The 18,821-nt window shown below is 48.8% G+C and overlaps 1 protein-coding gene across 7 annotated transcripts in view; it reads left to right on the top strand.

Moving 5' to 3' along the window:
- TMEM164 (transmembrane protein 164) overlaps nt 1-18,821 on the top strand; it is a 170,939-nt gene that overhangs the window by 145,648 nt on the left and 6,470 nt on the right. The window lies entirely within an intron of this gene.

Below are 18,821 nucleotides of genomic sequence, written 5' to 3'. Positions count from 1 at the left end.
GCAGAAGAAACATGGTTAGTGTAACCAAGGAACTAGGAGCGATGAATTTCATGTTTGATTTAAGTTGAATGAATTTGCATTGAAATCGAAGTAGCTGCAGGTCTTTAGTAGGTACCATATTGGACAACGTGGCTCTAGAAGGTTGATGACTAGCGCTTGAGGGGGCCCTCCTGAAACACATTTCCTTGCATTTTCCCAGCACTGGACTGTAAAGTGACCCAATTTCTCCAGGAGGGCTCAGCAGCCTGAATGGAGGGGCAGGACATCTGGCCTGAGGCGTCTATCCAAAGGTGGGGCTTTGTAAGTAGGATCGATGGTGTTGAAGATCCAGAAAGTGAGGGATGTATGGGGTTTGGGACAAAGTTTTGGTAATCTTGCCACACACTTGCCTCCTTTTGGGTTTCCGACTGAGGGCAGGCCACCCAAGGAACAATAACAGAACGGGAAACAGAGTTCTTTATTTATTTATTTTAATGTTTGTTTTTGAGAGAGAAAAAGAGAGCGCCAGTGGAAGGGGGGTGCAGAGAGAGAGGGAGACACAGAATCCGAAGCAGGCTCTGGGCTCTGAGCTGTCCGCACAGATCCTGATGTGGGGCTCGAACTCAAATGAACCGCGAGATCATGACCTGAGCCGAAGGCGGACACTTAAGTGATGGAGCCACCCAGGCACCCCAGGTCTTCTTTTATTATTAGCTGATCAAGCACCCAGCCACTCCAACACAGGCAGGGCTGCTTCAGCAGGCTGGGCTGGAGCCTGTAGCTTTGGTCTTGGCACGCTCCATCCCCTGAGAATCTAAAGTGGCCAGATCTGTAGCGTGAGCCTGAACTTATTCCCCATCCAGGCAAAGGAACTGGGAAGCCTGAGAGGAAATCGAACAGGCCTGGCTGCCTGCCGATGGGATGGTTGTGACACACACTCAATAAACAGCGAAAAGTGTGCGCTGCCCATTCCGAAACGGGACTACCTGCTTTCAAATCCTGGTCCTGCGACTTTCCCAGCTGTGTGACCTTGGCTAAGTGTCATAACTTGTCTGCGTTTCCATTTCTTCATGTGTGAAACAAGAACGATTGTACTTCCCCAAAGGGTTTTAGTGAGCGTTAAATGTATCAGTGTATGTGAGGTGCTTGTGATAGCGGCCGTCACTCAGTTCACACTGCATAAGTCTGCTCTTCATATGGTTTCTGTTTGCCAAGGTACCCTGACCCTGCCCTCCTAATATCATAAAATGTGGTCCGGGCAGTTTCTTCGGATGTCACTGTTAGCAGGTGCCCCCTGGGGGATGAACTGGTGAGGGGGTGCGGGGTAGTGTGTGGTGAGGTGGATGAGGAGTTCCCTCTGTCCACCTGGGAGTAGAGGGGGCTAGTTCAAGTGATCAGTCACGGGGCCCAAGATGGTATGGAAGGAAGGGCGAGGAGGAAGTCCACGGAGGGGCGGGAATCACGGGATCAGAGGTCACCAGGACGTCTGTAGGTACCTGTACAAGTAGGAGTTGAGGATGTGGAATCTGAAATTACGGGGAAACTGTGGTCAGATAAATGTAACTGAGGCGGGGTGGTCGGTGTGCTCACTGAAGCCGTTTGGGTAGTAAGGTGGTGTTGAGGTGCAGGTCTGGAGAGTTGAGGAGGTTCAAGAGGCCATGAGGTTAGGATGTTAGAAGGGCCCCTCCTGCAGATGTTGGAATCACCCAGAATGCTGGCAGGAGAAGGCCAGATGTAAAGAGGAAGCCTGTATGCAAAGCGAGACTGATCTGGGTTGAGTCTGATGGTGACTTGGAGGACCGGGGCGGGGGGGGAGTGGGGGGGTGGACCATGGTGAAGAAGAGAACGTGAAGCTTGGAAGAAAGAAGAGTAAACGTCCAGCAGCAGTAACGGGAGGAGGATCTTCAGCTTCCCCTCTCCCCCACAGAAGCTTGCTGTGAGCCTAGGTGGAGGAGGAGGAGGAGGAGTCTCTGCTCAGAGCACCCAGAGGGAGAAGCAGTGTCCTGGGGGAGAGCCGGGTCTCTGTAGGGAGAGGAGGTGCAAGGACCATTCTGTGCGAAGCTAGTGGGTGTGAAAGGATTTGCCGGTGGTGGGACCAGGTTTCCAGAGGTTTCCTCCTCCAGTCTGGAGAGAAGTCAGCTGCAGGATGGGTGTAGGAGAGCGACCGCACACAGCTTTAGGACCTGCAGGGCTGGTGATCCAGTTCCTTGCTCGGGGAACTCCCTCCCCTTTTCCTCATCCCTGTGGGTTTTTTTGGTTGGGCGAGTGTGGTGGTTTTATTTAGGAATGAATGAATGAATGAATGAATGAATGAATGAATGAGTGAATGAACGAATTATTTATTTATTTATTTACTTATTTATTTATTTATTTATTTATTTATTTAGAGAGGGTGAGTAGAAGAAGGGCAGAGAGAGGGAGAGACAGAATCCCAAGCAGGCTCCACGCCATCGGTGCAGAGCCCAATGCACGGCTTGATCTCATGCACTGCAAGACCATGGCCTGAGCCAAAATCAAGAGTCGGATGGATGCTCAACTGACTGAGCCACCCAGGTGCCCCACTTTTTTTTATATATATACAGAGAGCGCACGTGAACGGGGGGGAGAGGGGCAGAGGGAAACAGAGAATCTTAAGCAGGCTCCATGCTCAGTGTGGAACCCAACACAGGGCTCGATTTCACAACCCTGGGATCATGACCTGGGCTGAAATCAAGAGTCAGACACTCAACCAGCTGAGCCACCCAGACGCCTCCTAGGCAGAGGTTCTTAACATGGGGTCCACAACTAGGGATTAAGGGGTCCATTAACTTGGGTGGGAAAAAAACATCATACCTTTTTTTTTCCCCCCACTAACCTCGGCCAGAAATGCAGCCCTCAAATGTAGGCAACAAGTGCCAGTGACGGTAGCCATACCTGAGACTTTATTGTCACTAGCAATCACAGACAACTTCCTCTCACATTACAGTGGCCGCAGACAGCTCAGAATACTGTTTATGCCCTTTGCTGCCTTGAAATTGCTTAGACCCGCTGCTGGATCTCATTTAAATGTATTAGTAAAGAAACATGGAAGTACTGAATTACAGATCTGTTTTTCCTATCTTGATAACTCTGCTTTAATATCATTGGCTTCTTTTGGAACTCTTTGCCTTTTAGGCATTCAGAACACCATTCTGGGGAGTGGTTCATGGGTGCCCCACGCTGTCTGGGGGAGGGGGGGTTGGGGGAGGTTGGGGGGAGGACCCCTGGAGCCTGGCTCCAGGAGGGTGAAGAAGCCCGGCCTCCAGGCTGCTTGGAAACCCCTTTCTATTTCACTAGAGGGAGCCCTTGTTTCAGAATTGGGGAGCCGGGGACTCCCAGGCTTCAAAACAGGGGGAGAAGGGTGTTTTGAAGTATAAGCAAATCAAATGGCCTTTGGGGACATTTCAGGAAACTGAGGTGTAAGAACCCCCAATGTTGTTCGAAGCAGGCAAGCCCTGCCTCTCTTGAGATAAGCTTTAAGCTCATCTCCTGGAGGATGAGGGTTGGGATGCCTCTGGCCACTGTGCTAGTTTCTAGGACAGTTAAAGCAAGAGTACTTTGGCCAGTGAGGGCTTGAAAACCAGCTCCAGGGTCACACTGATCTCAGTTTGCCTGTTTCTCCCCCCACCCCCCTTTAGCCCATCCACCCTCCCCCATTCTTGTTCAACTAGCCTTAGGATGCTGGGAAAGTTCTCTTCCACTGGCTTGCACTTTGCTGGCCAGGCGAGGGGGCAGGGGAAAGGCCAAGGGGCTCAGGTAGGGTGAGGGAAGAGCTGTGGAATCTGAAACAATGGCCAAGGGCTGAGGCTTGGGCAAGTGGTGGATAGGAGAGTTTCTGAGAACCATGGGGTGCCCCCACTGAAGACTAAGGAGTTGGGTCTCAGGAATGCTTTACAAGGGCAGAGGATTAAGTCAGGTACTTCTGACTGTGATTGTAAGCAGCTCCCAGGAAGCCCTGCTTCTCATGTCTGGCCGGTTGTGGCCCCTCTCCTGGATTCAAGTCTCTGGGGCAGGGCCCAGGAACCTGCATTTTCTACACGGGTTCTCAAAGTGTGGTTCCTGGACCAGCAGCAGCAGCAGCCTAACTGGGGAACTTGGTGGAAGTACAAATTCTCAGGTTCCTGACTGTAGGTCCTATCCCACACCTACTGAATCAGAAAGTCTGGGGTGCAGCCCAGAAACCTCCCTTGTAACAAGCCCTCCAGTGTGTGTCTGGGGGAGTTGTGATGCCAGCTGAAGTCTGAGCGCCACTCTCCTGAGAGGATCTTTTTTTTTTTTAATTTTTAAAAATGTTTTTATTATTTTTGTTTCTGAGGGAGAGAGAGGGAGGGAGGGAGGGAGGGACACAGAGAGACAGACACAAAAAAATCCCAAGCAGGCTCCAGGCTCCCAGTTGTCAGCACAGAGCCCGATGCGGGGCTCAAACCCATGAACCGTGAGATCATGACCTGAGCCGAAGTTGGATGCTTAACCCACCGAGTCACCCAGGTGCCCCTCCCCTGGGGGGTTCTGATACAGGCTGAAGGTTAGGTCTCACTGCCTCAAATGATCCAAGAGTTGCTCCCCTGCCCCCACCCACCACCTTGCTGAAAGCTCACCAGAGACCCGGCTGACACTAACTACGTGACTTGCGCGAGGCGCAGTGGTGTGTTACGTTTCAGTAGTGCTTTTCTGTAGACTAGCTCCATGCTCCTTTAGCTTTTCTATTCCTGCAAAGCTCCGGCAAGGTCCAGAGGGCCCGCAATTGCCCTGTAAGCGGGACAGTGCTGCTTAGAGGGGTTTTGATCCACACGTGTGGTCCTGTAGCAACATACTAAGCATGGAAGCTGGGACCTGGGTCTCTAGACTCCAGTGCTTAATCTGCTAGGACAGGTCCACCTGCTGGATTCTTTGCCAGCTCAGGGTCCTCACTCTGCATGCTGTTGGCAGGGGGCTGGCTGTGAGGCTCGTAGATGAAGGTGGGTCTTTAAGTTGCCTCAGCCAGAGGCTGTGTGGCCCAGTCAGCCCCCGCTAGGCACTTTGAAGGTGAAACCTGGCCTGAGTGGGCTCCGTAGCCCCTCAGGATAGGAAGTTGACAAGATGGGCCTTCCACATGGACACCTAACTTAGGGCAGTCTCTGTTTTCTTGTACGTTAAACAGACTATAGGGTCCAGTTCATTTGGTCGAATGCCTGGATGGAAGGGAAACCGGACTTGGGCCTGTGCTCAGTGGCTGAGAATAGGAATCCCCTATCCATGGCCATCGTGGGATCATGCCACCCAGGGCTGTATCTCCTGGGCAGTGAAGGCTTGTAGAAGCTGGAAATCAAGGCGTCTCATTTAGAGAGGGCCCAAAGGTGGGTTGGCAATGCTGTTGGGAACTGAAGTAGTCATCCTCTTCCCTGTCCCCAAACCTGCACCTTCTCTGATGTTCCCTATCCCATTGAGTGGTACCACCATCCACTCATTACCCACGCCAGAAATCTACGGATAATCATTGGCCCTTCATTCCCCTTCTCTTCCGTATCCAGTCAGTGACCAAATCCTGTCAGTTTGACCTCCTGATCATTTCTCGAATTCATTCCCATCACTCCAACTTGAGTTTGGATCAGATCATCCCTGACTTGTTCTATTGCAACAGCCTCAACAGTGGTGTTCCTGCCTCTAGCCCCACTCTATTTCTTTTTTTTTTTTTAAGTGTATTCATTTTGAGAGAGAGCGCACATGTGTGCACGGGAGGGGTAGAGAGATGGGGAGAGAGATTCCCAAGCAGGCTCCGTACTGTCAATGCAGAGCCTGACGTGGGGCTCGATCTCACAAACTATGAGATCAGGACCTGAGCCAAAATCAAGAGTCGGACACTCAATCAGGCGCCCTTAGCCTTGATTTATTTCAATCTGCAGCCAGACTGTAAGTTCTGTCCCTTGCTTCAGAGTGTGATCTGAGGCCCAGCAGCATCTGGGGGCCAGTTAGAAATGCAGGCTCTCAGTCCCCACCCCAGACCTGCTGCACCGGAACCTGCCTTTTAACAAGATCTCAAGGTGATTTGTAAAGTCCCAAATATCTGATGTAGCCAACAGAATTCTTCATAAGGTGGCTCTTGTCCCTTGTTTATCCCTCTCCCCTTCATGGTAGTCCAGTGATTCCAAACTGTATACAGTCTTCAAACATACTGGGCTGCTTACTTCACTCTTCCTGCAAATCTTTATGGAACCCCTACTTTGTGCCAAGCACTTGCCGCGGATAAAGTCGTGAGCAAAACAGATACATATGCTTGCTTTCACTAGCTTACATTCTTATGGAAGGAGACAGTAAATAAATAAATGAAATATATAGTGTGTTAGATAATGTTACACTCCATAAGGGGAGAGGTAAAGCAGAGTCAAGGGTATAGGGATGCTGGATGGTTGGAGAGGTTGCATGTTTACATGAGGTAGCCTCTTTTTATTTATTTTTATTTTTATTTTTATTGTTAAGTTTGTTTTGAGAGAGAAGGGGGAAGGGGCTGGAGTTCTTACTCATGAACCATGAGATCATGACCTGAACCAAAATCAACAGTCTGACGCTTAACTGACTGACTGAGCCATGCAGGCGCCCTGAGGTAGCCTCATTTAAAGGGAAGGCCTCACTGAGAATGTGACATTTGAGTGAAGGCTCGTAAGCAAGGGAGTGAGCTATTGAGTACCTGGTGGAGGGATATGCCAAGAAGAGCAAATAAGCATACGGGACCGAGACACAGGAGTGTTTCTAGAATATTCCAACAACAGCAAGTAGGTCAGTGTGTCTAGAGCCATGTGAAGGAAGGGGTAAGTTGTAGGAGATGAGGTGAGAGAGGTGCTATTATAGATGAGGGGGCAGATCATATATAAGGCCTCGCAGACCACAGTAAGGACTTGGCATTTTATTCTTAGGGAGGTGGGAGGCCATTGGAGGGTTTTTAGCAGTGGACTCACATGATCTGAATGAATTTTTAAAGGGGTCACCCAGTTGTTCTACTGAAATTAGACCACGGGGGACAAGGGTAGAAGCAAGGAGACGTGTAAGTGTTGTTTGTAGTAACTCAGGTAGGCAACCATAGTGGCTAGGGTACTGACTGGAGCCAGAGAAGAGTCACTGGATTCTGGATACATGCTGAAGGTTCAGCCAACAGGATTTGCTGATGGATCAGATACAAGGTGTGAGCGCAAGAGGGGTCAAGGATGGCTCTCGAAGGTTTTTAACTTTAGTAACTTAGATGGATGACCATGAACCTAGATCAAGAAGACTAGGAGGAAGGATTTGGGCTTGTTTATTTCTTTTGGGGGGGGCATTGGGGAGTGGAAGTGCTCTTCCAGTTATCTATTTTTGTGTAGCAAACATCCTAAAATGTAGTGACTGAAAACAGTGGCTTATTATTGGAGTACACCAAACGATAAATCTGCACACTGAAGGAAACCGTCAACAAAACGAAAAGGCAACCTACTGAATGGGAGAAGATATTTGCAAATGATAGATCTGCCAAGGGGTTCGTATCCAAAATATATAAAGAACTTATACAACTAAACACCCCAAACCCAAATAATCCAATTAAGTAATCGGCAGAAGACCTGAATAGACATTTTTTCCAAAGAAGACATACAGATGGCCAACAGGTGCTCAACATCACCAATCATCAGGGAAATGCAAATCGAAACCACCGTGACTTACCACCTCACACTGGTCAGAAAGGCTAGTATCAAAAAGACCAGAAACAGCAAGTGTTGGTGAGGATGTGGACAAAAGGGAAACCTCAGGCACTGTTGGTGGGACCCTAAACTGGTGCAGCCACTGTGGAAAACAGTGTGGAGGTTCCTCAAAGAGTTAAAAAATAGAAATACTGTACAATCCAGTAATTCCGCTACTGAGTATCTGTCTGAAGAAAATGAAAACACTAAGTGGAAAAGATATATGCACTCCTGTGTTTATCGCTGCATTGTTTACAATAGCCAAGATACGGAAGCAACCCAAGTGTCCATCAGTAGATGAATGGATAAAGAAGATGTGATACACGCACACACACACCCCATATTGGAATATTGGCCATAAAAAGGGGGGGAACCTTGCCATCTGTGATAACATGGATGGACCTAGAGGGTATTTTGCTAACTGAAATAAGTAAAAAAAAAAGACAAATGCCCTATGATTTTCATTTATATGTAGAATCTAGAAAACAAAACAGATGTACAAACAAAAACAGAAACAGACTCATAAATACACAGAGCAAACTGGTGGTTGCCAGAGAGGAGGGAGCTTGGGGGGGGGGTGGGTATGGGCAAAATTGGTGAAGGGGATTAAGAGGTACCAAAAAACCCCCCAATGGCCCCATTATTTTTCACAACAGTGTGGGTGGACTAGGTCATTCTTTGTTATGGACTGAATGTTTGTGCCCTCCCCGCCCCCACAAGTTCATATGTTGAAACCCTAACTCCTGATGCGATTGTATTTGGAGATGGAGAGTTTGGGAGGTAATTAGGGTTCAATTAGGTCATGAGAGTGGAGCTTTTCGATGAACAGGATTGGTACTTTTATAAGAGGCCAGAGAGCTCCCTAGCCCCTCTTACCTTGTGAGGATACAGCAAAAAGATGGCTGTTTCTGAACCAGGAAGTGGGTTCTCACCAGACACCAATTGGCCAGTGCCTTGGTCCTAGACTTTATGGCTTTCAGAACTGTGAAAAAAATAAATTTCTATTATTGCAAGCCACCCAGCCTATGGTATTTTATTATGGCAGCCCCAAGCTACTAAGATAATTTTTCTGTTCGTCCTGCCTGGGCTCACCTGGAACAGTTGGGATGGCTTGGGCCTCTCTACCTGCAGGGCCTTTCCTGGCATGGGGGTCTCCAGGCGGCATTCCAAGAGGGCAGGCTCCAGTACACAGGTGTTAATCAAGCCTCTGATTGCATCCTGTGAGACGATATCCCATTAGTCAAAGCAAGTTACGTGGCTGAGCCAGGTGGGCCAAATGGCCAAATCACTGTGGGAGGGTATGACATAAGCGTGTGGATACCGGGAGGTCATGATTCACCCGGAGCCATTACTGTAATGATCTCCCGTAGGAGCCAAGATCAGAAGTTTAAGGAAGTGAGATGCCCATTTAGGTATCCAAGTACAGATAGTGAGTAGGCTGTGTGATATATGAGCCTGGAGTTCAAGGCCGAGGTCCAGGCTGAACTGTAAATGCTGGAGTCATCAGCACATAGGTGGTATTAAAGCCATGAGATTGGTTGAAATCACCGAGGGAATGAAAGTATGGAGAGAAAAGAAATCTCCGTGTTCTGTAGCCTTGACTCTCCATTGTTTAGAGGTCAGGGAGCGGGGAAAAAGAAACACTAGAGGACAGTGATAAGGAGCAGGTTGTGAAGCAGGAGGGCAACGAAGACAGAGCAGTGTCCCAGAAGCCAGGTAGAGAATGTTTCAAGAACAGAAGTTTGCAGGTGTGTAAAATGAAGCCTGAGAATTGACCATTGGGTGCAGGAATGAACTCCTGGCACCATTGGGTGCCAGGGTGGCTCAGTCAGTGAGGCATCTGACTCTTGGTCTCAGCTCAATTAGTGATTCTGGGTCTTGACTTCAAGTCCCACGTTGGGCTCTGCACTGGGTGTGAAGCCTACTTTTTAAAAAAAGTTATTTGTGACCCTGTGGGGAGCTGTTTTGGTGGAGTGTGTGGTGGGGAAGGTAGAAGTGGAAGCCGGATTAGGGCAGATTAAGAGAGAATGGGAAGAGGAATTGTGGACAGGGAGTATGGACAAGTACTGTCGATAAAATTAGGTGAGCCACATATATAATTTCTAATGTTCTAGTAGCCACACTCAGAAGAGGTCAAAGAAACAGGTGCAGTTAATTTTAATCATACATCTTATTTAACCCAGTAACCAAAATATTATCATTCCAGTGTAACCAGTACAAAATTATTACCAGGATATTTTACATCCTTTGAAATCCAGTATGTATTTTACCTTAACAGCTCGTCTCACTTCAAACTAGCCACGTCTCGTGGGCTCAGGAGCCACACAGAAGTCACAGTAGTGACTGGTCCACTAGCTACCCTGTTGGATAATGGAAGTCTAAAGAATTTTTTCAAGGAGTTTTGCTCTAAAGAGGGGCAGAGGATTGAGGGGGCAGCAACGTCAGGTGTTTATTTGTGTTAGAGTGGGAGCTATTATAGTATATTTTGTTTATGAGCTGATGGGAATAATCCAACAGAGGAGAAGAAATGGTTGATATTAAGAAAAAACGGAAGCGGGGCCGCCCGGGTGGCTCAGTTGGTTAAGTGTCCCACTCTTGATTTCGGCTCAGGTCATGATCTCGGTTCATGGGATTGAGCCTTATGTTGGGGGCTCTGCGCTGTTAGTGTGGAGTCTGCTTAGGATTCTCTTTTCCCTCTCTCTCTGTCCCTCCCCAGCTCAAGCTCTCCCTCTCTCTCAAAATAAATAAACTTAAAAGAAAAAGGAAAAGAGCAAGTAGTTGCTGGAGTCCTACCGAGCAGGTGAGAGGGGACACGATCTGGATACAAATGGGAAGGCTGGCCTTGGCGAGGGTCCTGGGCAGTTCATCCATGGTAACAGGGGTGATGGCCAAGCACACTGAACACCGATGCAGACAGGTGGTTAGATGCAATCATGAGAGCTCTGAAAGCTTTTGCCTGATTCGTTTTATCTCCAAGAAGTAGGAGGCAAGGTCATCATCTGAGAGTGAGGATGAGGTAGCTATATTGAAGGGTAGAGAAGAGAGGAGAAAATATTGTTGTCTGAGAGGATGAATGGACTGGGGAAGTATAGTGCGATTGCCTGGCAACACGAAAGATGCACTTGAGGTCTGTGATCACGAATTTCAAGTGAGAACAGTCAGCACTGTTGTTTTTCTCCAGGCACATTCAACTGTGTGGGTGCAAGCAAGGAATGAGGAGGAGATTGGAATTTAACCAGGGCTGGGTCGTGTGTGTGTGTGTGTGTGTGTGTGTGTGTGTGTGTGTCCAAGATGAGTATGATCATGAGAGGCGCCGTGGAGTCAAAGGTGTCTGCCAGGGATAATTAGAATGATGGGCCATGGAATCCAAGGAGGGGAGCAGGAGCTGTGAGGAACAGGAAAAAAAAAGTTCTGAGGCTTCAGAACGGCCATGTGAGTGAATGGCTGAGGCGCCGTAGAAGACAGGGTCCCTGAGGAGAGGGGGCCAAGGAATGGAGGGGCTGGGATGCTGGAAGGTTCATCCAGGCATTCGTTGAAATTATCAAGAAATAGGACAGGAATGGTTTTCAGGGGAGTGGTACAACATCCTCAAGGGGTGTTGAGGGCCATGACCCATATGTGTGTAGACAGCCCTAAAAGGGAAGACTAGTGGGAGGTACGGGGTAGTGGTTGTAGGGCTTTAGAGAGGAAGGAGGCTTGGTGGTCTGGAAACAGCAATGCAACGGAAGAGGTTACCTACTCTACTACGTACATGGGCTCAAGGAGAAAAACCAGTGACTACTTTTGAAGGCTAGAGGTGTAGCAGGCTCCTTGTGGGGAGAGGTAGGTTGGGTAAGAGCAAAAGGATGAAGGGGACATTCAGAGAAGTGATTGAAATATTGGGAATGTGGCTAATGATTTCTCTGTGATTTTGCATGTTCCGTTTGCCTGGAATTCCCTTCCTTGCCTTGTACACCTGAAAAACTTTCCTTCATCTTTTACCACCTAACTCCTGCATCACTATTTTCCTGAAATTGCTGCAGCCAAGATTACCAGTGAGCAGCACGTGGCCAAACCCAGTGGCAGTATTTATCTTTCTTTCTATAGAGAAGCGTGTTCCCAGTGAATTTTTAAAAAATGTTTATTTATTTTTGAGAGAGAAAGAGAGAGAGAGAGAGAGAGAGATCCCCCATGAGTGGGGGAGGGGCAGAAGCAGAGAGGGGGACAGAGGATCTGAAGTGGGCTCTGTGCTGACAGCAGAGAACCCAATGCGGGGCTTGAACTCAGGAACCATGAGATCATGACGTGAGCCAAAGTTGGACACTTAACTGACTGAGCCACCCAGGTGCACCCTTCCCCCAGTGGAATTTTCTGTGATGGTGGGAATGTCCTGCCTCTGCACTGCCCAATATGGTAGCCACTAGCCACATGTAGTTACTGAGCACTTAGAAATGTGGCTGGTGCGACTGAGGAATCAAATTTCTAATTTTATTTCATTTTAATTCCTTCACATGTAAATTGTCCCAGGTAGCTCGTGGGCTAATCTCCTCTGCAGTCCCGTCTTCTTGGGGATCCTTTTTGTTCTGGCAACTATTGCTGGTTCCCAGGCTCTGTCCTTGGTGCTTGAATCTCATTCTGTGGGCTTCTTCCTCGCTGATCTCTCCATCCCAAGCTCTGTTTCCAGGTCCTTTCTCTCCTGAGCTCTGCACGTGGATACCCTGTAGGCATTCGGTATCAGTGTGCTCCAAACTGAACTCCTCTCTCCCCTAAATCAATTCAGTTACTGAAGTCACAGACTTGGGAGCCACCCTCCCCGCCTCCCTCCTGTCCAGCCGGTAGCCAGCTCATCCGTATCTGTGCAGCGGCGTCCAAACCTGTCTTCAGTCTCGCCCCTCTCCAGCCCACCGTCCACACGGCCAGAGCACGTTGATTCGCTGACATGTCAATCTGACCATGTGTGTCCCTATTTAAACCTCTCAATGGCATCTCATTGCGCGTCAGATAAAGGCCCAGTTCCTGGCCGTGTCGCCAATGAGGTTCTTCATGACCTGACCCCACTTGCCTGTCTCTCTGGCTCCATGTCTTGACACATGTCCCCTCCCACTTTATGCTGCACTGACACAGACCTGCCGGAAGACTACATGCGACCAGCGTGCCGCGTCACACCTCCACAGTTCTTTCAGGCTGTCCCAGCGCCCCGAATACCCTTTCCCTCTTGCAGGCTCCGATCCCAGCTCCTCCTCAACGCTTCTTCAAAACCCACCTCAGCCGTCACCTCCAGCCACCCTTCCTCTGTGTCCCATCACCCACTGTGCTTTCAGTTATCACACCACCCTGTTATTCACTCTTATGCTGCCGGGCAGTTCTCGAGGGCAGTTCTCGTTATCCCCACTGCCGAGCATGGAGTCTGGTGCCCAGCCTCATCCCCTTGGTGGAAGCCCTTCCTGGGTGGGCTTATAGGATGGGAGACAGGGCCGCCGGGAGGCCTCTGGGGATCTGTCTTTGCTGCTGCTGGTGGTGCAGTTGACTTCTTTCCCAGCATGCGTGACGCTTCCTTCTGGTAGAAATCGATTTCAGAAAAAGCTATTATCTTGGTTCCCCCTACCTTTAGAGATGAAACGCTTCTATCCTCCTGGGAATCAAGATGCTAGCAGAAAATGTCACATTTCTTTCTTCAAGTAGGAAAAAAAAGTTTTATGTGTTTAATTTTTCTGAAAGTGCTCAAGTTTCTATTTGCCTTTGGAAGAAACCTGGTTTTTCACTTGGATTATCCCAAGGGCCACATTCAGGTATATGGAAAAAAGGAAATGTGCGTTTGCATACAATTTGCATATATCTATGCAGAGTAGATCATTTATTCTCCGGGTGCTTGCTTTTTTTTTTTTTTTAAGTTTTCAGAGAAATCGAATCTTTGATTATCTTTGCAATGAAAAGAACCAACAACAGTAAAAAGGCAGTGGAAACCACAGTCAAAGCCCCCACCTTAGGGCGCCTGGGTGGCTCATTTGGTTAAGCATCTGATTCTTTTTTTTTTTTTTTTTTTTTTTGGAACAGGATACTATTTATTTATTTATTTATTTATTTATTTATTTATTTTTTTTTTAATATATGAAATTTACTGTCAAATTGGTTTCCATACAACACCCAGTGCTCATCCCAAAAGGTGCCCTCCTCAATACCCATCACCCACCCTGCCCTCCCTCCCACCCTGCCCTCCCTCCCACCCCCCATCAACCCTCAGTTTGTTCTCAGTTTTTAACAGTCTCTTAAAGCATCTGATTCTTGATCTCAGCTCAGGTTTTGATCTCAGGGTGGTGAGTTCAAGCCCCACGTTGGACTCCGCGCTGGGCGTGAAGCCTACTTAAAAGAAAAAAAAAAGCAAGCTCCCCCATCACAGGGAAGATCACGTCTTTGCAAGATTCCCTTGTCTTCTTCCAGGCTTTTTAGGATATTTTGGATGGCTGTGGTTTTGCCATGCTAAAAATAGCAGCCGCCTGCTGTGTGCCAGCTAGCTGCTCTGTTTATTTTTCTATATCTCCTATTCCACTCAGCAGCCCCAAGAGGTGGATGTTACCTCCAGTCTTCATACAGGAAGGGCTCTTAGAGGGGCAGCACTATTTGCCCAAGGTCGCTCCCACCACCAATAGGCAATAGCAGAGGCAGGGTTCAAACCCAAAAGGCTGTCCAACCCCAAGCCCTTTGTTTTAAACCATTAAGCTCTATTTTCCATCATTGGCATACTGTTTGGTGTTCTGCCTTTTACACTTGCCATTACCAGCCAGGGACTTTTCCACACAGGCTCATGGTTTGGATGTCATTTGAATGGCGGTTGTCATTTGAATGGTGGTTGCATGGTATTGAGGTGCCAGAGTTTATCTCTCCATTTGGTTTGTTTCCAGATACTCCATATTGTAGGTGGTGCAGCTGTAAATATCTTTGTGCAAATAAGGGCCATCTGTTGGGTTCTTTAGGCATTCGATGGTTGTCCTCAAAGTAGTATTGCCAAGCCAAAGGGTTTCATATGGTTTGAGGATTCTCTGGAAGGTCTGTGCTATTCGTTCTCTCACACGCTGATCATTTTTTGAGTGCCTGATGTGCACCAGGTGCTGGAGGGGACGGGGGCGGATTCAGAAACGGCTCCTCATTGATGGTCCACTGTGGGGTGGATGGGGCAACAGAGTGAACGGTACTAAAGTGGGGGTTTGGGCAAGGGGCAGTGAGAACATGTACCCTTGGCAGTGTCTGAGTGTGTGTCCCTTTCCCCCGTAGCATAGGGCGGGGACTGCAGGGCAGGGGAGGTATGCAGTGAGGAGAGGGGCTGCCGCCTCCCTGCTTTCCCCAGGTCTGTGGCTAAGCTGCCTCCAGGCTGAGGACCTCCTGGCTGCCCCCTCCTGTACTTTTCCTGTGCCTGGCCCACGTGACCTCTCACTACCGCACAGCTGCCACTTAGGGAGAGCCAAGCAGAGGCTGGAGGGAAGGGACACCTGGGGAAAATGGCTCAGGGCTTGAGGGGCCTGAGCACAAGCCTAAGCCCCTGCTGGTCCTCCGGGTCCCCTCTTACCCTTAATGTCCCCAGCAACCAGGGGACAACACGGTGCCGAGTTCCCATTCATTCAGCACACAAAGTGTAAGTGCATAGCTCAGTGTCTTTTCACAAACCAAACGCTGTGCCAGATGCTAGGAACACAGAATCCAACAAGGTCCCCCACTCCGAGGCACTCTGGTGTAGACAGGTAGACAGACCAGGAAAGAGACGGTACAACTCAGGGTGGCGTAGGACTGGACAAGTGGCAGCAGGGCCACTGAGCAGCGAGCAGCCCAGCAGTGTCTGAGAGCCCAGTGCCCTGCTCTGACTTTGATGGTGGCACCCCCCCATCTCCCAGCCTCAGTGTCTCCATCTCTAAAATGGAGGGACGAGTTTGATGTGCTCGAAGGGCCTTCTGACTCCAGTGTGCTGTCAGCCTGGCTATTGTTCCCATAGCAAGCCTGAGCTTCTCCCCTAGAAGACCTGCCTGGCTTCAGTCACCCCATCGTATTCCTTCTCCTCTCCACCCTCCACCTCCCACCCCCATGGTGTTCCTTGGTGTTCTGCCTCTGGCCTTCGTTTCTCAGTCTACACGTGCCCCTATGACTCTGCTTGTGTTTGTGTGCCAATGACACGTATATCTGGATGTTCAGCCCCACCCTCTTCACTGAGTTCGTGACTCATTATAATAATTAAAATAGTCAACATTTGTTAAATACCAGAAACCACACTATGACATGACTTAAATTATGTCATCTCTTGGGGCGCCTGGGTGGCTCAGTCAGTTAAGCATCCGATTTCAGCTCAGGTCATTATCTCATAGTCCGTGAGTTCAAGCCCCGCGTGGGGCTCTGTGCTGACAGCTCGGAGCCTGGAGCCTGTTTCAGATTCTGTGTCTCCCTCTCTTTCTGCCCCTCCCCTGCTCATGCTCTGTCTCTCTCTGTCTCAAAAATAAATAAAAACATTAAAAAAAAATATGTCATCTCTGCAGAACCTGGGTGGCTCAGTCAGGTAAGTGTCCGACTTTGGCTCAGGTCACGATCTCATGGTTGGTGAGTTCGAGCCCCACAGAGGGCTCTCTGCTGTCAGTGCACAGCCCACCTCAGATCCTCCCTCTCCCTCTCTCTCTGCCCCTCCCCCACTTGCGCGTGCACTCTCTCTCAAAAATAAACAAACATTAAATTATGTCATCTCATCTACCCAACAACTTTGAGAAGTAGGCAGTGGCACCCCCATTTTATAGAGGAGTGAAACTGAATTCAAGCCCTTGACGTTGATAAGTGACAAGAGCCAGGATTTGAATACCTGTGTCTGCGGGCTCCATTGCCCATACGCTCTGCCACCGTGCTATTTCCCAGGGTGCCCTCAGCGGCCCGAGAGACATCTCCACTTGGATATTTTGCAGACGCCTCAATTTCAACATGTCCGATATTGGCCTCATTGTCTGCCTACTTTCTGCCCCAATCTGCCTTTTCCTCTCTTCTCCATAACAATAAATGGCACCATAGGCCCAAGGAGGCCCAAGCTAGAAGTCTTTCTAGATTCGTCCTGACCCTTCCTCCCCAGCATCCAGCCTTCCACCACATCCTGGTGAGTCCTTCTTCCACTTTTCTCCAGTCCTACTGCTGTTACCTTTGAGGGCCATCCATCCCCTTCCCTCTTTGGGTTCCTGCAGCAGCCTCCTTATCAGTCTCCTTGCCTTGATGTTCTCTGCTCCATTCCTTCCCCCGTGCTGGCCCGCGTGACCTTTCTTGAGCACATGTCTGATCACATCACTTTCCTGCTGTTTTCTGGGCCTCTGCAGCAGAGCGCAAAGCTGGCCATCCATGGGCTGAAATCCATCCAAGACGACGTGTTTTGTTTGGTCCGTTGAGCATTCTTAAAACATTTTGAATTATTTGCCAACATTTAAAAATCAGGAAATTCCACGCGAAAGTTCAAATTTCTGGCTTCCCTTGCAAAACTGGAAAAAAAAAAAAAAACAACTGGCAACTCTGGGAACCACATCCCCGCAGGACAGTGGTTGGATTGAGCTGAGTGGTGGTTGCCATCTTTAGAAGGGGCATGGGCTTTCCAGTTGGCCAGTCTCCAGCATCCTTAATGTCTCTTAGTCTCTGGTCACTCTCCTCCCAATTTCCTACCTGAGCCTTGTGGCATCTGGGCACATGACCCTCCAAGTATGGGATGAAGCCCAAAGCCCCTCAGCATGGCTCCTAAGGTCTTAGAGTAGACCAGCCCTCCACCAACATCTGGGTCTTACTCCTGGTCGCCACCCCTCTACACTGTCCACTGTGTCCCCAACTCTTAGCCATAGTTCTCTGAATTGCCTCGCTCCCAGGAGCTCATGTCTGCCTTTGTGCGAGCTACCGGCTCTGGAATGTCTTGGCCCCTGGTTACGTCCTTCAGGACTGCTCCGTGTCCCCTCTACCAAGAAGCGGTCCTTATTCCTACATCTTTTCTCCCCACCACCCTCCCCCCCCCCACCTCAAGCTGGGTTCTATTCGCCTATAATATGTAGCACAGACCGCAGGCATCACACCCATCATATTGGGTTCTAATTGTCGATTGGCATGTTTGCCTCCCCCGCCAGACTATGAGCCTGGACTGTAGGGAGCCTGTCTTCTTGATCTTCCTGTCCAGGGCTTGGAATATAACAGGTACTTAACAGCTTGTGAATGAATGGATGAATCAGTGAAAGACTGACTTGGGAAAATAACCACCCTGGGATGTAATGTTGGCGCCTACTTGCTTGGGGTGGAGGGTTCCAGTTTGCTTTCATTCTGGAGCCCCCCGCCAAATCCCCATTTAGAGTGACACCCCACAGCATTCTATAAGCCATGCACCTCCTCTGAAAGCTCTGGAATGCATCCAGGGCTACTGGGATGGTAGTTCCTAGTGATGGCTGGACGGAAAATACATCACTTTCGGTGCTCCAGGGGGAAGGAGTTGTGTAATGATTGGGAAATGGCATCGCCATTGGATTTGGCACATTCTGTGGTTATTTGAAGAATAATGATGATGTGCTAAGGGCAGCATCTAACACCCATCGAACACTCACATCGTACCCAATCCTGTATTACGAGTGCTCACGATATCATTGCCTTTATTCCCTGTGACAATTCTAAGAAGGAGGTAGGACTGGTATCCTGAGATTTAGGGGAGTTTCAACAACTTTTCCAGGGCCACGCAGGCAGTAAGAATCTAGACTTGAACCCAAATCTGCCTGTCATGACAGTTAACCGTCTCAACCACCCTACCATACTTCCTCAGTGGCATCCCTGTTTAGAAACATGAGGGAAAGATGAAAATAAACGTGAAAGGGAAGGACATATGAATATATATACAGTTAGATTCCAATTGGCGATTAAGAAAAAAAAGAAAAGTAACTCCTGAGGCATAGAGAAAACAACCAAGTGCACTCACGTACACACACACACACACACACACACACACACACACACACACATACACATACACATACACGTTAGCAGGGTTGCATTTGGGTAGTAGAATGCTAGGGATGTTTTTCTTTGTTTTCTCCATCTTGTTTCTACTTTCTAGCATTTTCTGAATTTCCTTTAATGAGCATGCATTCCTTTCATAATAATAATAATAATAATAATAATAATAGTAATAAT

The sequence above is a fragment of the Panthera pardus genome, unplaced genomic scaffold (genome assembly GCF_024362965.1).
Source record: "Panthera pardus isolate Hobbes unplaced genomic scaffold, ASM2436296v1 HiC_scaffold_27, whole genome shotgun sequence".
Lineage (NCBI taxonomy): Eukaryota > Metazoa > Chordata > Mammalia > Carnivora > Felidae > Panthera > Panthera pardus.
This window is presented reverse-complemented; position numbering and strand designations above follow the sequence as displayed.